Source organism: Trachypithecus francoisi, unplaced genomic scaffold, assembly GCF_009764315.1.
Source record: "Trachypithecus francoisi isolate TF-2019V2 unplaced genomic scaffold, Tfra_2.0 Lachesis_group3, whole genome shotgun sequence".
Taxonomy (NCBI): Eukaryota; Metazoa; Chordata; class Mammalia; order Primates; family Cercopithecidae; genus Trachypithecus; species Trachypithecus francoisi.
Window position 1 is genome coordinate 50,510,849 of NW_022681468.1, and position 23,471 is coordinate 50,534,319.

Genomic DNA, 23,471 nt, shown 5'->3' on the forward strand with positions numbered 1-23,471 from the left:
TTCTAATTTATTTAACCAATCCTCTGTTAAGTGACAGTTAGGTTAATTCCAAGTTTTTTTTTTTTTTTTTTTTTTTTTTTTTTTGCCATTATAGTCATTGCTGTAACGAATATCCTTGAGGTTCCTCTTTGCAGCAACATTTTTTGAAGCACATTTTTAAGTCTTTGATTGATACTGCTGAATTCCTTTTGAAAGGCTGTACATGTTTCTAACTAGCTGTGTATGGATCTTCTTATGGAAATTTAAAATATATTTGTCAGTTCGATATGTGAAGAATGGGCATCTCGATGTTGGATCTTGGATCCAACATCTTGATAATATCTTGGATCATGGGAGGTTAAACATTCTCCTTGGGGGTAATTACTAGAAGGGATATTTTGTGCTCTCCTGCTTGCAGATGGAGGAGGTTAAGTGTTGTTAGTGATCACTTAGGAAGATGAAATTGAAGCATGCTGCCAGGAAGCTGAGGGCAGTTCGAATAGTGGCTATCAGTCTTCAGAGCCCAAAGCCAATCTTCCTGAGCGTCAGTTTTCAATCTCCTTGAGTGGGCCTCCTAATCTGGAGGAATCTGGCTTGTGCAGGCCTACAGCAGCACAGGCCTGGGAGGAGTATGCGGCAGGACGTCAGGAGGCAGGATGGGTCTGGCTGCCTCGTAGATTGATTTTCTACACCTCCAGGCTTTCCCCTTTGCTTTCCCCTCGGTCATGAAGATAATCAGGTATCAGCAGCTTTCACTGGGTTCTGTGGCTTCTGCTACCTTCCGTGAAAGCACAGCTAGAGCACTTGGTGCGGGTGGGAGATTTTGAGTGTGAGGTTTGTGGCGAATCTGTTGAATGGGTGGTTTAGGACTGTCAGTGCTGCCAGGCTCTCTTGTTTCTAGGTGGGGAGAGAGGTCAGAGCTGGGACCTTCCAGTGATAAGGTCCAGGGAAGGATCTGATCCCAGGAGGACAATATCACCAAGTGTTTTTGCCAGTTTTAATAGCTGGGTTTATGAGGAGAAAACGCCGTGAGGATGGTCTGGGAAGTGTTGGTGTCGGAAGTCAGGGAGGCAGCTGGCAGTGTGTGCTCCTCCCTGGATGGCCCCTTCCTCATCCAAACTGGCAGGTGCTCCCAGAAGAGCGGTCAAGGTGTGAGAGAAACTGCTTCATTCCCTGGAATGTGGGAAAGAGAGTGGAGGTTAAATGTGTAATTTGCAGTCCTTAGAATCCATTATGGGCATGAATAAGCCCAGAGAGGCTATGGGCAGGAGAATTAAACATGAATGCTCACCGAGACCGAGGTGCTGGAGACTGAGAAGAAGTTCAATTGCCAACATCTTTCACTTTGGGTATTGACTCTGAAGTCACTTGGCCAAAGCCAACTGAAGTCAGTTGATGAAAAGGGCCCTGGAAGGTAATGTAATGCCACAAAGATTTCTCACAATGGAAAAATCAGGTTTGGCACTGGTGAGCTCTAAATTCTTCTGAGGTGGTAAACCTGGACTCTCCACAGCTCTTTGAGAGCTGGTAGCTAAGAAAATCCGAGAATGGGGTTTACGTCAGCCCTCCTTGCTGTGAAGGAACTTGGGTCTTTTGGTATTGAGTGCACAGTGGAGTCAGAGGAGAGGATGTGGTGGGGGCAGTGGCACACACAATTGACTGCCATGGAGAGGAGAACTGCTTTTGGAAGAATCTGGAGTCATTTGGTTGAATTTAGTGGTGCGCCTGCATTTATTATTAATCATGGTGACTCTGCTTTGTGTTTTTCACAGTGCATTCTTGTAGATCTGATTTGATTTTCATAATATAAAATATTTTCCACAAGTTTATTGAATTTTAATTTTTGGCAGTGTTTGCCAGTGTTTGAACAACTGCTTAGTCTCATGGGAGGGGTGGTTTTATAAGCTTGTGGAGGAAGCTAAGTGTGCTTACAAGCCGTGGTAGCACATTTGAGGGGTCAGGCATGGACTCCCCCAGTCCTGACGGGGGCGCTGTGGGGCAATCGTGGGCTGAATGTGGCCTAGTGAAAGTCCCACGTGAGACCACAGTAGACGCCTTTGTGGAAGCTTAGCTCCCACTTCACCTTGGAGGTGTCAAGGCCTTGTTTTCTGTTCCTGGATCTGTGCGTAACTAGAGCAGGAGACCCTTTTACCTGAGAACTGTTGTCTTTGCTGTGTGATCTTTGGCAGGTTATTTAAGCTCTCCAGTCCTTAGTTCTCATTTGTAAGATGAGATAATAATAGCATCGATCTCAAGGAATCGTGTGAAGGTTAATTGAGTTAATGCATTTTTAAAAAAGAGAGAATACTCAATGGGTGTAAACTATTATGATGACAAGAGTAGTAATGACCACGCATATTGGACTTCATAGATCGAGGAAGCCCAGGCTGGTTGGACAGCTTCCCCGTCTCCCAGCAAGGTTTTAACAAATCTAACAAATCCCCATTCTCCACCTGGGTGGCCTTGCCAGGGACGTGGGTGACAAGCATAAAGAGGAGGAGCTATGGTTCTTCAGGAAGGTGTTGATGGAAGGATAACCAGTCCTGTGCTTTTATGAAATAGCAAGCCAAAATGGGGAATTGACCTAGAAAATTTGATTAACCTCTTCAACTACGTCAAAGGCAGCAGAGAAGCAACTTCTTTAGTGGGATGCCAAGAACTGAAAGAGTGTGTGCTGTCCTCTAACTCTTGGCCCTGGCACTTACCAGCTATATAACCAGGGCCAGTTACTTAATCTCTCTGAGCCTTAGTTTCCTCATCTGTGAATGGGAATGATACTATTCTATAGGGTTGTTGTGGTTACTAAATCAGGTGATATCTGTAGAATGCCTAGCAAGTTGTTAAATTCTTGGAACCAGGTGAAGGCTCAGTAAAAGCCAATCATGATGCTCATTATTATGTTCATTACAAATGCTCTTATTATGAGCTACCTTACAGTTTATGATTTACAACTGAGGAAGCAGGTTATTTCATGGCAGGACTTGTCCTGTGATAGTTCTCTTCCTCGCCATGAAAGTTACTAACAGCACTCATCAGGATTCCCCCACCTTGGCTGGACGTATCTTCTGGCCTTGGTGGTTGCCCCATGTGAAGATTGGGAGAAAGTGATATCCTTCTGGTTGCACAAGGGCTGGGTCTAAGTCATCCTGTCTCTGTGTGTATCTACAGCCCTAGGAATGGGGACTAGCTCATGGCTCCTGTTGCATGATCAGGGATTTTGAAGATATTTGAGGTGTCCAGACTCAAACCTTCCTTGTCATTACCTCCTTCCTAGCTTTTTCCCTCTACCTAACAATTCTTCTTTCTCAGCTTCTCTTGAATGTATCCCCCTTTTCCATGGCCTCAGTTGCCTCTCACTCCCTGCCTATAGCCTCCTCTGTCTTTACCCTCTTCTGCACCCTCCCTGGCATTGTTTTTGCCTCTCCAGCCCCGGCTCCCCACTCCTCGGATGACAGCACCTAGACTTTCCTATGCGGATGGATAAGTTAGGAATGCATTCAGCTGTAAATGATAAGAAAGCTGATGCAGAGTGGCTGCAACATAAGGATTTATTTCATTCACATAGCACTAAGTCTGAAGGTAGGTGGTTGCCTGCTTTGATTCAGTGTTTCTCTCCTCATGCTCGCAGCTCCAGGCATCACATTTGCACTCAAGGCAGGATGAAGGAAGGGAAGAAGGAAGCACAATTTGCATTTGTTCTTTTTTTTTTTTTTTAGTCAGAAAAGCCAAAGTTTTTCCAGTTGTCCCCACCATACTTCCGTTTATATCTCATTAGCCAGAGCTGTATTAAGATTCTCTCTAGCTGCAAAGGAGATGGGGAAGGCTAGCATTTCATTTTTCTAGCCTCCAAAATGGAGAAAAAGAGAAAAGGAGCTTGGGGGTGTGGGGTTATGCAGCCAACGCTGTCTACTATAGAAAACTTCTCCCCAGTCTCTGCACAGGTAGTGGAGTTGACCCCCACTCCAGGCATGTCACTGATGACCAATCAGAGCATGGCATCACTCTGGCCACAGGGATTGTTTCATGAAAGGGCATGTGACTAAGCTAGGAAAATTAGAGATGATGAGACTCAATTTCAGGACTTCAGCTGAAACTATTGGGAAAGAGAATTTGGATTTAAGTAAGGCATAAACTGCTGAGATCCTCAGGCTACCCCTTAAAGAAAGCTGACCTGAGATGGTCCTAACCCATAGGAAAGCAGGGTTGAGAGACAGGGAGCAGTGCTGATGACATGGATGGAATTCCTGGATCCAACTGTACCCGATGCCCCCATGAACTTTCATGTATGTGAGCCAGTAAATTTTCCTTTTTATTTAAGCCACTTGGTGTTTGGTGTCTATCACTGCAAGTAAAAGAATCTTGGATAATACGTGCCCTTGGAGGCTCTGCTTGAGGCACCAATACCATTTGGTTTTGTTTATGTGTTTACATATCAAGATCTCTCACCAGATGCATGCTCTGCTGGCAGGGGTTTTCTTTGTATACCAAGGCCCCCCACACTGGATGTGTCATATGGCAGGTTCGCAGTAAAGATTTAATTAATGAATGAGCCATGTTTTTCCTCTGCTCTCCATGCCTGCCTCGTAAATCCAGGCTCTGTCATCTGGCACTCAAGGATTTCCGTCATCCGGCCTCCGTAATGTCCTCCCATTACTCCCTTTGATGGATTTACCGTTTTTCTTTTCTTCTTTCTTTCTTTCTTTCTTTTTTTTTTTCTTTCTTTCTTTCTTTTTTTTGTTTGGCAGTGGCCCTTCTCCATCTGTACATCTCTTCATGCTGGCCTTTCTGCCTAGAACACGGCTTGCTCCATCTTCGTCTTTCAAAACTCTATATACTCAAGACACAACTAAAATGTTGCTTCTTCCAAGGAGCCTTCTTTGATCATCTCAAGTCCTAACCCCTGCAGCTGTCGCTGATATTAATGAGACACCTGTCATGTCGCCCTGTGGCAGTTGGTGTGTCTCTTATGTCCCCAATTAAACCATTAGCTTTGTGCCTCTTCCAGCACCTAGCAGCGTGCCATTCATGTTGTGGGGCTCAGGAGACACAGATCATTGGAAAAAACCTGGTTTGGGATCAGTTTCTGTCTCAGCCCCTGAGATTTTCTTTTCCTGACCACATTTTGTTAAAGCTATTTTTCCTATTAAATTTTTTTCCCCACAAATTTGTTGACGTATTGATGTAAACTGCACGTATTTAAGGTGTGCAATTGGAAGAATTTTGAAATATGTATATACCTGCAAAGCTGTCCCCACAATCAAGATAGTAAATATGTTCTTCACCCCTGAGCAGTACCCACACTCCTTTGTAATCTCTACCTCCCTTTTCCCCGCAGACAGACTCCAAAACAGATCTGCTTCCTGTGACAACAGTTGATGTGCGTTTTCTAAAATTCTATGTTGATGGAATCATATGGTTTGTATTTTTTTGTCCTGCTTCTTTCACTCAAAAGAATTACTTTGAGATTGGTCTCTGTTGTTGTGTATATCAATAGTTTGTTCTGTTTCACTGCTGAATAGTGTTCTCTTGCATGAATATACCACTATGTATCAGTTCATCTGTGGACATGTGGGTGGTTTGGGTCAAGTTTGGGGGTTTCACAAATAAAGTTGCTATGAACATTTGTGTATAAGTCATTATACGAACATATGCTTTCATTTATCCTGACAAATATCTAGGAGTGGAATGACTGGATCAAAGGGTAGGCATGTATTGAATTTTTAAACTCCTTATGTGGCTGGTTTTTACATTTTACATTCCCACTGGTTCTAGTTGTATATACTCCCTGGCCACATTTTCATTTCTTCTCCATATATCAAAGTTAGTGCTTTTCAAACTTTAAAAAATTTGGGTTTGTTTTTGTTTTTGAGACAGGGTCTTGCTCTGTCATCCAGGCTGGAGTGCACTGGCATGATCTCAGCTCACTGCAGCCTCCACCTTCCAGGCTCAAGTGATTCTCCCATCTCAGTGTCCCAAGTAGCTGGGACTACAGGTGTGTGCACCATCATCCCTGGCTAATTTTTGTATTTTTAGTAGAGATGGGGTTTTGTCATGTTTCCCAGGCTGGTCTCAAACTCCTGGCCTCAAGGGATTTATCTGCCTTAGCCTCCCAATGTCCTGGGATTACAGGCACGAGCCACCTTGCCTGGCCTGTTTTGATTTTTTTGTTTGTTTGTTTTTTTGAGATGGAGTCTCGCTCTGTCGCCCAGGCTGGAGTGCAGTGGCACGATTTCAGCTCACTGCAACCTCCACCTCCCCGGTTCACACCATTCTCCTGCCTCAGCCTCCCGAGTAGCTGGGACTACAGGTGCCCGCCACCATGCCCGGCTAATTTTTTGTATTTTTAGTAGAGACGGGGTTTCACTGTGTTAGCCAGGATGGTCTCAATCTGCTGACCTTGTGATCCGCCCGCCTCAACCTCCCAAAGTGCTGGGATTACAGGCATGAGCCACCATGCCTGGCCAGCCTGTTTTTATTTTTTGTTTGTTTGTTTTAGAAGCAAAAATCTTAAAAACTAAAAAAGGCCATACCTAGATCCCTAGTGAGTAAAGTGCATAAGGAGATAGATGCTTTGACTGAAGGGTTGTAGGAGACATGTGGCGCCTGAGGCCCTGGGCCACCTCTTCCAGCTCTGGGGCCCCAGGAACACATACATGTATAACACCCGCTCTAGGTGACAAGCGTGACTCAGATTTGACTTCCACTTAAGTTCTGGGCCGTAGCACCTGCCAGCCGTGCTGAGAACCTCACCTCACCAGGGCCTCCAAACTGATGAGCCTTGGAGGTGGCCCGGATGCAGCAGCCTGGACTAGGGGGTGATATTTCTCGCTGGATGGAATAGGTTTTTCAGGATGTCAATACTACCTTTCCACCACCATGGCATGTCAGTCAAACTTCCTCCATCTCCAAGACAAATATCAGAAACTGCGTGACTCCAGATACCAGGAACAAAGAAACAAATTGGGAACATCGTGCACAAAAAAAGATTTTAATAAAGATTCAGCCGGCTCCGTGGGTAGATCCTGCCATGCTGCTTATTGTGATCTCAACAGTGATGCTGGGCGACAATCAATAGACTGTGAGGCCATTCATATTCCTGGCACCAGCGGGCCCAGTGCAGTCTAAATGTCTGACTATAGACAGGGACCCTTTACAGGGGCTGCTCCGGGGGATCTCTGGCTTCAACCTCTTGGGCTCTGCGGGCTCTGGGACTCTGAAGCTGAGGTTTCTCACTGGCCTGCAGGGAGCCTGAGAAAAGCAGATTCCTGGGCCCTCAACCTTCATTCGCGCTCCTGGTCCGGGACCCTGAAGAACTGAGTTTTTACCATGCGCTCTGTGTGTTTCTTCCCCCTCCTCATTCTGCTTTTTGTTATAGAAAACTTTAAACATACACAAAAGTAGACAGGATAGTATAATGAGCCCTATGCACTCACAGCCCGGCTTCAATAGTTACCCATAGACAGCCAATCTTGTTGCATCTCCTACTCACTGTCCTCAGTATTATTTTGAATCAAATCCCAGACACTAAATTATTTCATCCATAGACAGGTCCCCCTATCTAAACCATAAGTGGATCTTTTTAAAGACATAACCACAATTTTTTTTTTTTTTTATTTGAGATGGAGTCTCGCTCTGTCCCCTGGCTGGAGTGCAGTGGCGCAATCTCGGCTCCCTGCAAGCTCCGCCTCCCGGGTTCACGCCATTCTCCTGCCTCAGCCTCCCAAGTAGCTGGGACTACAGGTGCCCGCCACCGCACCTGGCTAATTTTTTTGTATTTTTAGTAGAGACGGGGTTTCACCGTGTTAGTCAGGATGGTCTTGATCTCCTGACCTCGTGATCCGTCCGTCTCAGCCTCCCAAAGTGCTGGGATTACAGGCGTGAGCCACCGCGCCCGAACCACAATATTATTATCCAATCTAAAAATGAGCACTGATTTCTTTCTGGTGCCCAGTCGAGCGTGAGGACCATGGTCCTAAGCTCTCTCAGTCAATGGGCAGGTCACTTTCTCCGGTAGTGGGAGCTGCGCCTGTGTGCCTGACACGTGTTGCAAGAGGGTGTGCAATTTGAAAGGAAGCCAGCAGGAGCTCTACTTCTGGAAATCCAAGCTCTTAAGAGAAAAACAGCACCAAGTTACGCTGACCATCTGTTGTGCAAAGGGGGCCTTGGGTCCCAGGCAGGACCATTATCTAGAATCTTGTTGTCCATGCCTTCTATTTATTTTTAAAGGCAACTTTGCGTTTTAACCTAAGGGGTGCAGGGAAGCCACTGTCGAGTTCCCTATGGAGTAGTTCCTAGGGGCTTACTAGTATTATGTCACTCTGGGCAGTCTTTGAATATCCAGTCAGATCCCCTGGGTTTGATGTGTGGCTCTGCAGTTTATGCACTGTGCATTAGGAAGCTGACACATCCTGTAATCGGCTGGCAGGGGTGTTTTTTGAGATAATGACAGTAGATGACATGCTGATAAACATGCTGGATGCTGGAGTGTGTGGTGACACAGATCACCCATCTTCCCCTGTGTGCCCACTGCCTACCCAGGAGCCCATCCAGATGGTTTTCCAGGCCCTACCTTCATCCCAAGAGCTGGATTCATGGTTTCTTGCAGGTGCCAAACAGGAACTAGTCGGGCTTCCCAGCACTCAGAGCCCCCAAGATTGGTGGGCAGAGCAGGCCCTGCTGGAGCTCTTGCTCCAGCTGCCTGCCTTGGAGAACCCTCTGCAGTGTGCAGTGAGGCGCTCCTGGGCTGATCGTCTTTCAGCCCTTGCTCCTGAAGGCACCATTTCCCACACATCCAAGGCCCCTCGGAACTGAGATGGCCGTGTCCTTGGCTGACCAGGTGTCCTTTGATTCCGGTGAGGAGCAGGAACATAGGAAAAGGAGCTTTGCTGGTGGAGGAGTCTACGCAGGCAGCAGTGGGATGCCAAGCTCTCCTATTGCTGTCCGTCCTCAGGGCTGAAGGCTGCTCAGTAGGAAGCAGCCAGGAAGGTGGGCTCATGGAGGCTGCACCCAGTGCAGTGGGGCCAAAGTCTTAAAGGCTCCCCAGTAATGGGACCTATTCCTCTAGCGGAGGCCAGAGTGTGTGCAGATTGCTGGACAGTGGACAAAGGATAGGTTATGTCTTTAAAGGCCTAGGAGTCAAAGCTACTCTGCCTCCTTTAGCTGCTGGGGATTGGGGGGCTGAGGAGTGTTCCACGAGGGCCCAGTCTGTCCAGGAGCTGCTGCTTACTGGCTGGATAGACACAGCTTGGCTCACTCATGCCGAGAGAGAGAGAGAGAGAGAGAGAGAGAGAGAGAGAGAGAGAGAGAGAGAGAGTTAAGCTGCTGACCCTAAAGGCAAGGGAGAGCTGGCTGTGCAACTGTGTGTGGGAGCTGGACTAAGCAGCTGAGACAGGGCAGACAGTGTAAGAAAGCTGTTGATGAGAGACGCTGCTGAGTAAAATCTTATTTTACCGGTCTACGGCCCTCCGAGCGTTCTTTCTGTTCATCCACCCACTCCCTTTGGACTTCAATGTGATATTTGACGTAGTCATGAACCTGACAGGGGGAGACAGCCTTGACTTTGGAGTTAGGAGGTCCTGGGTTCTACTCCCTGCAATGAGGGGGTCAGTTGGTACAACCATAATAGGGGAAGTTTGATGGCATCTTTTACATTCACAAACACACCTGTGTATCCTTTGACCTAGCAATTTCGCCTGTGCAAAAGGGCAGGTGTCGAAAGAGGTTCATTGCAGTGTATTTGTAACTACAGAAGACTGGCGACATCTCAATGCTCATCTGTAGCGGGCAAGTTTAATAACCTGTGGTTATTTCATGCAATAATCTCTTAAAAGAAATGAGGCAGTTCCACGCATTCATTGCTACAAAACGATTGTCAGTGATATTAGAGTGAAGCTCTACTTCTGGAAATCCATGCTTATAAGAGAAAAACAGCATTAAGTTGGGCTGACCACTTGTGTTGCAAAAGGGGGCTTGGGTCCTAAGGAGGGCCATTATCTAGAATCTCGTCATCCAGGCCTTTTTATGTATGTATGTATGTATTTATTTATTTCACGACGGAGTCTCCCTCTGTTGCCTAGGCTGGAGTGCAGTGGTATAGTATCAGCTCACTGCAATACCCACCTCCCAGGTTCAAGTGATTCTCCTGCCTCAGCCTCCCAAGTAGCTGAGATGACAAGTGCCTGCCACCATGCCCAGATGATTTTTGTATTCTCAGTAGATGTATGGTTTCACCATGTTGGCCAGGCTGATCTTGAACTCCTGACCTCAAGTGATCCACTCTCCTCAGCCTCCTGAAGTGCTGGGATTACAGGCGTGAGCCACAGTCCAGGCCATATTTATTTTTAAAACTAACTTTGCATTTTGACCTAAGGGGTACAGGGAAGGTGCAGGGATGCAAGGCTGGGAACAGTGTATAGTATGCAGCCTCTGTGCTTTTAAAAAAACTCCCTTTATATCCATGGGATATAGTTGAACAAGTTCACAAGAAACTAAAAACGAAGGTTGCCCATGGGGTGGCAACCTGGCAGAACAGTGGTTGAAGGGAGATGTTTTCATTATAGAATCCTTCAGAAAATTTGAGTTATGTGTTATTTGTATGTATTTAAAATAAAGTAAATTTAAATAAAATCTCTGGCATCAAATGGGCTGTGTGACTTTGGGAAAGTCACCTAGTTGCTGGAGCCTCATCTGTAAAACCAGATACGATGAAGGCACACAGTTGCTGTAAAGGTGACAGCTAGTGGATACTAAGTGCCTTATTCAGGACATGGACTTAGCGGGGATTCAGTAGGCAGGGCTCCATGATCGTTTATTGATTATGTTTAACTTACTAACGTCATGATACTAGGGCGGGAGAACAATCCCAGGCTAGAAGACACAGTGATTTGAGAGACTATGAGCACCTCGAGGGCCAGGATGGCATCCTTCTTATCCTGGTTCCCTACACCGCACGTGGCACGGGGCATAGCAACTTGCGCTGATTTGAATAGAGCTATTCTGGTGCCGCCTCCCCAGAGCAAGCGCTGAGTGGGAAGACACTGACCACCAGAGGGCGCCAGCTGCGCATGGCTTTCCCTCTCCCTTCTGGAACCTCCTGGGCTGCCAGAATGTGTCAGATTTGCGGGGGATGTTTAAGGTGACCCTTTCCCTCCTTGCTAAGGCCACTAAATACATTGCTTAATTGATTCCTGTTAGGGCTAGAGGGATTTGTAGTCACCAAAAGTGCTGCAGGAACGGCATAACCACCCTGGGGATGGGTGTGTGGTGTGCATGAGCCTCTGTGGTGCACATGTGTACACATCAGGGTGTGTGGTGTGGCTAGAGGACATCTTCTCTCAGCAGCCCCTGTGTTGCTTATGGCTTCCGAGTCTTGGATCCAGCCTTCATGCTGGGTGCTACGGCAATGGCCGTGGGTCCCAAGGGGAATGGAGAACCGTCTGTCTACAGGATGCCTGATATTGTGCGTGCTTCCAGGCTGTGGGGAGTGCTGGGAATGGCCCGAGTGAAGACTTTGTGGCTAATAACTCCTGACAAGGTGGGGACTGGACAGTGCTTGAGGCTTGCAATCACGATGACAATACCCGCTGCTAACCCTCAAGAGCACAGCCTATGTATCAGGCTCTGTTCCAGGTGCTGTGCACACATCAACTCACTCAATCCTCCACGACGCGCCACTGGGTAGTACCCCTATTGCACAGATGGGGAAATGGAGGCACAGAGAAGCAAAGTAATGCGCCCAAGGACACATAGCTGAGCTGGTAAGCGGCAGAGCTGGGAACTGAGTGGAGGAAACGCAGGCTTGGGCTTCAGAGCCCCAGGGATTTGAAGCCAGTGCATTTAGGCTTGCAGCACATTTTCAAGGTACCCAGATGGGGGAGCTGCCTGTTTTAAACGTGAAGGAAGGTGGATTTCAAAATGAGCCCTTGCTTCCAGTTTTGAGGTTCTTCCCCAGCCTCCTGGGCAAGGAATGCTCTGTTCAGTATAAATATTAAAAACGAAGGCTGCAGGAGTGGCAAAGCGGGGAGGCTCTTTTCTGCTGGGGAGCCAGGGCCCAGCCCCTTTCCATACAGGTGCAGTGAGACCGCGGAGGCAGGGCCAGGAAAGGGGAGTCCTCAGCCCATTCAGCTACGCTGGCTGCAGGAAGGGCGGAGCTGGGGCTGCTTCACTCCTGGCACACCGCGGGGGTAGGCCGCTGTGGGCTTCTGCTACTCTATCACCTATTTCTTTTTATTTTCTTTTTCTGAGTCAGTCCCTCAGACAGTCCAGTTTGTTAGCTTCCTGCGGGCTCTCCGCTGAACCCAGCCTTTGAATGGGAGACTGAGTCAGAGCAGCCTCCAACAGCCCCTGAAGGCGAGAGCCGCTGTGCATGAAAGCACATTTCAGAGCATTACATTTCCCTGCTTCTGAGTCTTTGAACCAGGAGTGATCCACAGGTTGCAGCCCAGCTGGAGGTGGATGATGAAAGAAATTGGCCCGCTCAGAGTCAGGTGGGAGCTAACAGAGAAGGAGAGTTTGATGAAGACACAGCTGGGCCTGGCCCTGGGACCCTGGTGATCCTGCAGCACAATGGGAGCGAAACAGGAGGTCACCCAGCCACCCAGGACATGACCTCATCTGATGATGCCACTTTAAGCTCCTCCAGACTTTGAGGGCCTGAAGAGAAGCAGCAAACCCAGGTAAAGTGGCCAGAGTTTGTCTTTGTAACAGGCCCACATTCCTCAAAAATGGGGAGGGGCATTGGCCGGATGGGGACCCTAAGACCTTAGCCGTCTTGAACATTCGTTTGTGCTCTGCTGTGGGGGGGCAGCGTGCGGTGAAGGGGTGGGAGACATTGGCACTGTGGTCCAGCCCTGTCTGTGAGTCCTTTGTGGCAGGGTAGGATCGTACTTCCCAGCTCCGCTGAAGTTAGATGTGGCCATGTGACTGGCTTCGGCTGGTGAAGTGTGAGTGGAAGGGACACATTTCACTTCTAGTGGAGGCATGTCCTTTTTTCCCTCTGCTGTGGCAAGTATCAGTACTCCAGTAGGTGGCAGCTGTGCCAGAGGCTGGGTTCCGAAGGAAGCCGTGTAGGGCAGATGTCCCTGATGCCCTGTGACGGACATGCAGGCCAGTCTTTGTGGTTTTAAGGCATTGAAGTTTTGAGGAGTATCCGTTAATGGGGTGTAACCTAACCTGCATTAACAAACAACCCAAAACTATACTGGCAGATACCTGGATAATCAGGCTGCTGAATTCTGGTTAATAGATCACTCAGCTGATAATGCTATGCAACTGTATGGTAGATGCACCTGTGCACGGCAGACACACCTGACAGCGATAACTTAAGCAGTCCCTGAGAATCACCCTGAATGGCAGATGCACCTGAATGTGTATTCAACGTCCCAGCGTGGCCAACCTGGAGATTCATTCCTTATCTGTGAGGCATATCTGAGGCCCATCCTGCCCTGTCCCATAAAATGTGGGCCATACAGAGTACTGAGGCCCTTTGTTTTGGGTTAAATGAAGGTTGCCAGGTGATGGTTGCTAGGGGGAATGTGTTACATGAAAACATTGTATAAACTGCTTGCTTTTATAAGTGGTGGTTCTCCTGTCCAGCCCCCACCACTGGGCTGCTCTGTCTGTAAGTTCCCCTCAATAAGCCCCATGTCTCATTTGCTGGCTGTGGGTCTCTTCTTCAGCCTCTCGAGCCTGGTGCCATCCCTATTAGAGGTGATAGGTGTCTGGCATGACAGTATCCCAGGGAACAATTCATCAACCTAATTAAAGTACACGTAGCTTATGAAACTGAGTCTTTGCGGTAGGCATTGCAAGCACCATTGAAGCCAATGGGGAAGAAATTTGAGAAGCGACTGGGAGTGTGCTAAAACCCCACTGCTAATGCTGCCTGGCTTAGAGGATTCCCACAGGTAGAGTACCCAAGGAACTGGATGGGTCAGGTGCTTGCTCTTAGTTCTGTAATGAGCCTGTGGAAACAGCTGCCTTTTGCCCCCACCTACCAAGGCTGCAGATGCAATTAGCCTCGTAGACCAGTAAGTGAGGAGAAGCAATTTCCCTTGATGTGCAGTTTTCCCACTTGGCTGCCCATTAGAATCACCTGGGAGCTTCATAACCTCATGCCCGGGCCATGCCCCAGAACAACTAAGTCAGAGTCTCTCGGGATGGACCCCAGGTATCAGTAGTTGGTAAAGCTCCCCAGGTGATTCCCATATGGAGTCAGGTTGAGAACCATAGCCACGTCGGCTCTTCTCTTTCAATTAGGGGCTATGTTTAAACAAATATCTCAAGATGGTCATTTTGCAGAATTCTGCTGCCTACAAGTAACCTCGTGTCTCAGGCTGCAACAGATGTTGGAAAGGGAAAGCCTGGAGGTTCATCACAGTCTCCTTGCTGTGTGTGCTCATATGGGGTCTCCAGAGCCTAAGACAACCGGCCATTGTCATCTCCTAGCAATATTTAGGGTAGACAGACCTGGGTTTGAGTCTTGTTGTGGAGCCTCATTCCATAACAATTCTGTGATCTTGGACAAGTTGCTTAACATCTCTGAGCCTCAGTTTTTCCATCTGCAAAGTGGGGGGTAATCTAACAACAAATTAGCAACAAATGTATCAGCTTAGCAAAACAGTGTTTAGTCTGGATGAGGAGGTGGGCTATGTAACATAATGAATTTCATGCCCTTACCCCTAGCCCAATCCTTCCCCAGCACCTCAGCTGGCCAAGCAAGACACTTTGGGAGGCATCTTGGACTCATTAGTTTCTCCCCTACAGCCCAGGTCTGATCCGTCATCAAGCACAATGAGGCTATGTCTTTTTTTTCCTTGTTGATATCTGGCTGTATTATTTTTTAAATTTTTGGTTTCCATAGATTTTGGGGAACAGGTGGTGTTTGGTTACATGAGTAAGTTCTTTAGTGGTGATTTGTGAGATTCTGGTGCACCCATCATCCGAGCAGTATACACTGAATTTAATTTGTAGCATTTTATCCCTCACCGCCCTCCCACCCTTTCCCCTGAGTCCCCAAAGTCCATTGTATTTTTTAACTTTTAAGTTTAGGGGTACATGTGTAGGTGTGTTACATAGGTAATTGTGTGTCATGGGGATTTGTTAAACAGATTATTTCATTATCAAGTTGTTAAGCCTAGTACCCATTAGTTATTTTTCCTGATCCTCTTCCTCCTCCTACCCTCCACCCTCCAATAGGCCCTAGTGTGTGTTGTTCCCCTCTAGGTGTCCATGTGTTCTCATCATTTAGCTCCCACTTATAAGTGAGAACATGTAGTATTTGGTTTTCTGTTCCTGCATTAGTTTGCCAAAGTTAATGGCCTTCAGCTCCATGTTCCTGCAAAAGACATGATCTTGTTCTTTTTTATGGCTGCATAGTATTCCACGGTGTGTATGTACTATTTTTTCTTTTTCCAGTCTATCATTAATGGACATTTAGGTTGATTCCACATATTTACTATTGTGAATAGTGTTGCAATGAACTTTCACGTGATTGTGTCTTTGTGATAGAGCAATTTATATTCTTTTGGGGATATACCCAGTAATGGAATTGCTGGGTTGAATGGTATTTCTGTCTTTAGGTTTTGAGGAACTGCCACACTGTGTTCCACAATGGTTGAACTAATTTACACCCCCATCAACAGTGCTCCTTTTTCTCCACTACCTCACCAGCATTTGTTATTTTTGATTTTTTAATAACTATTTTGATTGGTGTGAGATGGTATCTCATTGTGGTTTTGATTGGCATTTCTGTAATGATCAGTGATGTTGAGCTTTTTTCCATATGTTTATTGGTCACATAGTATGTCTTCTTTTGAGACGTGTCTATTCATGTCCTTTGCCCATTTTTTAATGGTTTTTTTTTTCTTGTAAATTTGTTTAAGTTCCTTACAGATGCTGGATATTAGACTTTTGTCAGATGCAGAATTTGCAGAAATTTTCTCCCATTCTGTAGGTTGTCTGTTTACTCTGATAGTTTCTTTTGCCATGCAGAAGTTCTTTAGTTTAATTTGATCCCATTTGGTAATTTTTGCTTTTGTTGCAGTTGCTTTTGGCATCTTTGCCATGAAAGTTTTTCCTGTGCCTATGTCCTGAGTGGTATTGCATATGTTGTCTTCCAGGGTTTTTATAGTTTTGGGTTTTACATTTAAGTCTTTAATCCATCCGGAGTTCATTTTTGTATTTAATCCATCCGGAGTTCATTTTTGTATGTGGTATAAAGAAGGGGTCCAGTTTCAACCTGCATATGGCTAGCCAGTTATCCTAGCACCATTTATTGAATAGAGAATCCTTTCCCCATTGCTTGTTTTGTCAGGTTTGTCAAACATCAGATAGTTGTAGGTGTGTGGTCTTATTTCTGGGTTCTCTATTCTGTTCCATTGGTCTTTGTGTCTGTTCTTGTACCAGTACCATGCTGTTTTGATTACTGTATCCCTGTAGAATAGTTTGAAGTTGGGTAATGCGATGTCTTCAGCTTTGTTATGTTTGCTTACGATTGTCTTGGCTATTTTGGTTCCATATGTTTTAAAATAGTTTTCTATAGTTCTGTAAAGAATGTCAGTGGTAGTTTAATGGGAATAACATTGAATCTATAAATTGCTTTGAGCAGTGTGGTCATTTTACCCATATTGATTCTTCCTATCTATGAGTATGGAATGCTTTTGTTTGTATCATCTCTGATTTCTTTGAGCAGTGGTTTATAGTTCTCCTTGTAGAGATCTTTCACCTCCCTAGTTATCTGTATTCCTAGGTGTTCTTTTTCTGGCAGTTGTGAATGGGAGTTTATCTGTGATTTGGCTCTCATCTTGACTGTTGTTGGTGAATAGGAATGCTAGTGGGTTTTGCACATTGACTTTTGTATCCCAAGACTTTGATAAAGTTGCTTATCAGTTTAAGAAGCTTTTGGGCTGAGACAATGAGGTTTTCTAGATACAGGATCATGTCATCTACAAACAGGGATAGTCTGATTTCCTCTCTTCCTATTTAGATGCCCTTTATTTCTTTCTCTTGCCTGATTGCCCTGGCCAGAACCTCCAATACTATGTTGACTAGGAGAGTCTACATCTTATGAATCTCACAGATCTGTCTTGTTCTCTCTGTCCCTGCTGCCACATCCTCAAGCTTGTGAACTGTCTGGATCATCTGTCCCCTGGGGCATCCTCACTCCTGCACTTGGGCTCTCCTCTAATCCATTTCCCAAAATGCAGTCAGAGTGACCTTTCCAAAATATAAATCTCCCTGTTAGATATTAACCCAAAATTTAAAATTAATAATTAAAATAGTGGGAGTGCTAGTACACGAATAGACAAATGTGTTGACGAAAAGAAAAATAGGAAGTGCAGAGATAGATCTAAATACATAGAGGAAGTTGCTGTGTTAAACGGGTGGCATATCAGATCATTGGAGGAAAAATATATTAGTCAATAAATAGTGTAGGCACAACTGGGTACCCACTTTTACATAGAAATACAATTGGTTCCAAACCTCATATTTTATACTAAAAATGGTTCAAATATATATAAATATAAAATGAATCCATGAAAGTACTAGTGGAAAATATAGCTATCTCAAAGTGGAAAGGGTCTTTTAAAATATGATTTGAAATCCAGAAGACATAAAAGATGAAGAAATTCAACCACATAAAAATAAAAATAAGTTCCTTATGACAAAAGACCAGCTGGGAAAAATATTTGTAACTCATATCACAGACCAAAGATCAGTTTCTACAATATACAAAGAGCGGCTACAAAAATAAGAAGGGGACCCACAGCTCAATGATAAAATGGGCCAATATATGAACACTTAGTTCAAAGGAAAATATAAAAGACTATTAAGCATATAAAAATGCTCAAACTCAATTTGAGAAATAAAGGGTGCTGATAACATTTTTTCATGTCTTAGATTGGAGAATATACAAAAGTTTGGTTTATGAATTGCTGAAAGTATAGGAAATAAAGCACTCTCACCAATTGCTGCTGGAAGGATAAATCTATGGAAGATGACTTGGCAATAACTAGCAGGATGACCAATGATACTTGTGATGGTTAGTTACATGCATCACCTTGGCTGGGCTATAATACTGTTATTTAATCACACACTAATTGACGTTGCTGTGAAGGTATTTTGTAGATCTGATTAATATCCACAACCATTTGACATTAAGGAGATTACCCTTGATAACCTAGGTGGGCCTCATCCAATCAGTTAAAGGCTTTAAGACCAAGAACTGACGTTTCTGAAGGAAGTTCTATCTCAAGGCTGAAACATCAACTCCTGGCTGAGTTTCCAGCCTGTTGTACAAATTTCAAACTCCCAGCCCTCACAATTGGGTCTTTCCTTAAAATAAGTATCTCTCCCCCTCCCTCTCCCTTCTCCCCGTCCCTGGGACTGGTTCTGTTTCTACAGAGAACCCTGGCTGATATAATCGCTTTTAATCCAGCAATCCTGCTTTCTCACAGTGGGAACCCTTGCATGGCACACACATAATTTATTCATCAGAGCCTTGTCTGTAATAGGGTAAAGGAAACCTGAGTGTCCATCAGCAAAGAGCTGGTTAAAGGAGTTCTCTTCCTCCACAGCATGGAACACTGTGTCACCGTCAACTAATATAGAATGGTCTCCAAAACTGATTTAGTGAAAAAAGAAAAATGCCACACCATGATGAACAGTGTGTGTGGTATGCTCTTGTGTGTGTACAGAGGAGGAACAAAATATAGATCCATGTTTGCACATGGAGAGAACATCTCTTGGCGGGTACACAGGAAGCCTACACTGGGGGCCTCCAGTGAGGGAAACTGAGTGACTGGGACATGGGACAGAAGGGAGACTGTTCACTTATGCCCTTCTCTTCCACAAGACAACAAAAACCCTTCCAGCTGATGATGCCACTTGCCAGCAGCACAGCTATTGTCCTTCAGGGACAGCCTATACTTTTTGCCATGGCCCTTTAGTACCGGCCCTGCCTCCATCCCCAGTCCCCACTTCTACCCACCCAACACCTCCAACTCTACATTCTCTGCATTCAGAATTCCAGCTGGGTATTTACTTATTTCAGTTCTTCCAATTCACATGTTCTTTCTTGCCCCAAATCTGGACTCTCCCTGAGGCCCTCTCCAGGAATTCCTGCTTTTAGTCCTTCTGGTGTTGCTTCCTTTCTTCCGAAGGACCTGGGTGGCTTGGGTGGTGTCTACCTTCCAGGCAGTGAGCCATGGGCGACGCGGCTTCCCCAGGGAACCCGAGAACCAGGGCAGAGCCCTGCCCACTGTGGGGGGTGTCCACCTCCTGCCTGGGGAGGAGCGTAGCAGGCTTTATTCTCCCTCCTGCCTTCTTCTAGGCATGCTTACTCCTGGGGTCATATCATTCAGGCTAAGAGACTGAAAGGGCCCCAGGGGCCTGCGGGGGCATCTCATGGTTTCTCAAGTGGGCCATAGGGAAGATGCCTCACTGTAACTCTGAACTTCACCTTCCATTTGCAGAAGGAAATTGGTGCTTGTGTCCTGCAAGGTATCTTCTATTTCTAGACATCCAGTTGATTAGCACTCATCAATCAACTGGATTAGTTGATTGTCCTCATCAAGCCCTGTGTACAAGGAAGACAGCCTATCCCCTTAAATTTTTGTGTTTTTGGAGGATGGGTTGGATATAAACACTTAAGATGCACATCTGGTCAGGTGTGATGGCTCACTCCTGTAATCCCAGCTACTCAGGAGGCTAAACCAGGAGGATTGCTTGAGCCTGGGAGTTCAAGACCAGCCTGGGAACATAGACCCTCGTCTCTTTTTTTCTCTTAAAAAGGCACACACTGGGTAAACTCAGTGAACTTCAGGTGAATGAGGGCTTGGATTCTGTGTCTTACAAGAGCAAAATGGCTAAAAGATGAAGTAGTCCAGACCCCAGAGCACAGGAACAAGAGAAAGTATGTAGAATGTGCTAACTGCCCTGAAACTGGATTGGCACAACTGACAATGGATGGAGGGGAATGATTCATCACATATGCATTTTCTCTCATCCAAAATTTGCTGTCTTTATACTCATCCATCTTGGATGAGTAACAATCATAGGAAATCAATGTTTAGCCTCTTCTCAGTGAAGAGATCTGGGATAAATATAACAGAAAGCAAATTATTGAGGTCCAGTTGGACAGATTTGATTTGGGTTTGTAGGTTCTCCTGACCTCACTGAACTGAGGCTGTTTTACGGGGCTTGATGTGGTGACTTACACCTGTAATCCCAGCACTTTGAAAAGCTGAGGTGGGGGGCTCTCTTGAGCTCAAGAGTTGGAGACCAACCTGGGCAACATGGCAAAACCTCGTCTCTACAAAAAATAAAAAATTTAGCCAGGTGTAATGGTGCGTGCTTGTAGTCCAAGCTACTCAGGAGGCTGAGGCGGGAGGATCACCTGAGCCTGGGGAGACTGAGGCTATAGTGAGCTGTGATTGTGCCACTGCACTCCAGCCTGGGTGACAGAGACCCTGTCAAAAAATTTTTCTGACATGGACAACCAGAAATATGTCCCAAGGACACTGGAGAAAGCCGAGGGACACCCAGGCCTGGCTGTGGTTCCCACAGGAAGATTTAACTGGAGCCTTTTGGCAGTCCCGAGTTCCAACAGCTCTGGTAGGACCATTTCACTCACCAAAGCTCCAATTTTGTTTCTCCTGGATTAGACTTAAAAAACAAAACCTCAAAAAACTGTGCAACACACTATTTAAAAACATGCACTCCAAGTCAAACATAAACAAAAAGGGATATTTTATAAAGCACAAGCTTTATAAGGTTGCCAGAATGTTTCTCTGTTGGTTTCAAAAATTGAGGTAGAAACCACTTAAGAGTCAAAAATATTCCATGGAGGAAATTCTTGGACACTGAATTGCCAGGTTTACATCACAGAGAAGTCAATGTCTGTGGACAAGAGCCCCATGGTCAAGGCAGGTTGTGGGAAGCCAGTGGGCTGGGTTGAAGTTTGGGAGGACACTGTGTACTGTGAATAATCATTTGCTCCAGTGGGGCTCCGGGTTCCTCAGTGATGACTGAGATGTCATGCTTAAGTTTTGCCAAAGTTTCCCAGTTTCCCAGTCATGTCTCCCAAATGTGTACACACACACACACACACACACACATACACACACACATAGTAATTCTCTGTTCTTAATCCAGCCAGAAACTGATAGTGGGATGTCTAAAGGCCACAGTCTCAGGGTGGCTCTGGAAACCACCTCTAATGATTGACCCATTTCCAAAGACTTTCAGTTCAGGCTCTAACCTCCCACCACCAGTCCTATTACCTCCCGGACCTTCCTCTTCCTTCCCCATGTCCCTTTTCCCAACTATGTTGCTTTCAGCTTTTAGAAATGATGAGTGAAGAAATCAGTCACCATTCTTGGGCCAACTTTGAGGCACCCCTCTGACCTGATGGGTCCCTCTCTATTGTATTGAGGGCATTCTTGGCCTGGTTAGGGGTACGTTGGCATCAAGATTTCCATCATCTCATCCTGAGAGCAATCTCCCACACTGAATTTTGCAGGTTGACCTCAGAACTTAGGGAGTCAGAATAAAGCTACTTTATAGCAATTGGACAAAATACTTTTGTCTGTTAAATAAGATAGTAGGGGAGGGGGTTTATTTTTATTGTATTTTACAAAAGAATTGGACTATGTAAATTGGAAAAAAAAACAACCAGTATCACAACTGGAATTCACAGATGGTTTGAGACTCACTGGGTAAGCTAGGAGGACCTAGAGCTACTGCTAAGGGTCCAGAGGCTGAAGGGCCCAGAGAAGGGGTGGCTTTCAAGTGTTAAGTGCGGATGGAAAATAGCAAACGTGAAAGTGCTTATAGAAGCCTGTGGAATGACATCTGTGAGATCGGTGCTGGGGTGCACTGTGGGGGAAAATGGCAAAGTGTGGGCTGCCACAGTGGTGCTCCTGGGTGGGCCAGAGCCGCCCTAAAGGCTCCATATTTTCCTAGAGAAGGATTAAGTGCTGGTTATGGATGACATTTTCACTGATGAAGGTGCTATCCCCCAACCTTCCCTACAACCATTGGGGACAGAAGGTCTTGGGCTGATTATGAGTCAGGGCCAGTGATAGATGTAGTGACTGTCCAAGGGAACAAGAAACTTTCATGAGAATTGGAATTCCTGGCTTGTGTTGTCTCTTCAGCTCCTGTCTGTGTTAGCACTTGTAGTATGCGTGGATAAGACCCAGCTCTGGACTCCTGGCTTAAACCCCCTGCAGTCTCTTCCAAACCATTGTGCTATATACATGTTCGTTCCCCTCTAACAAGTGGCATTAAATCTCCTTTTGGAATGGGGCTGTTGAGGGGCATCCCAACTGCTTTACTGTGTGGGTAATGTTTTCTCCAGGAATGAACATTCTACAACAAAGATCACTGGCAAAGAGCTACAGCTTTGCTGATAAAAATCGCTAAGCAACCCCACTTCAGACACCATGCTGAGCTCTTCCTGGTCCCTCTCCTTTAATCTCACAACTCTTACATTTACCCTCATTCCACACATTTCAAAGTGAGGCTCACATTTTCCCTTGCACACTTATCTCTCCTTCCTTTATAATACTGCAGTCATACTGAGATATAGCTCATCTGGGTTACAAGGATTCAACTTTGCGAGGAATTACATTTTACATCTCAGCCTGTGAGAAATTTTGTTTCCAGGGACCAATTTCAATTTTACATGTCAGTTGAGCAGCTGAGCCTGATGAAAAGGCAGTCACTGTGTGGTCACTGTCATAATGTCAAGCTGTGGCTACCTCTCAGAACTCTGGGGTTGTTAGGTGGCAGTAACCTCTCTATTAATATGGTTTTTGTTTTCACCTTTTATTAGAGGTTTAGTTATATAAACTTTGAATATCATAAGCCAAAAAACAAACCCAAGGCTCAGAGACATCAAGTAACTTGTCTAAGATCACACAGCTAGAGAATGCTTGAGCCAGAATTCAAAACCAGGTGCATCTCTCCACTCATATGCTTAACTGACACAATAGTTAGAATACATATTATACAGGAATTAGAAATACTAGAATGAGATTTAAGTCATGGATAGGTAAGCTCCAAAGAGGCTGCTGTTTCTTGATGCCATGATTAAGGTGTGAAATATTTCAAAGGCAATGAGGGGAACAAGCTATAAATAGCAATGTCTGCAAAATTAGAGTTTGTATTTAGAAACATGCCCCTAAGTCTGGTGACACATTTATTGGCTATTATGGGCACAGATGAAACTGCATAAATAAACCCCTCTCTCCATATTTTTGTTAAAAAAAAAAAAAAAAAGCTCATAGCTGAAGATGTGGCATGTGCAGAATGGCAAGGTGTAGGAATAGTTAATAGAGATCCCATTCTGGTTTTTCCTTGAGGGGGCTATTTGACTCAGTTCTTCTTTTCTTCTTCTTTTTATTGTTTTTTTTTTTTGAGACAGAATTTCCCTCTGTTGCCCAGGCTCGAGTACAGTGGCACCATCTTGGCTCACTTCAACCTCTGCC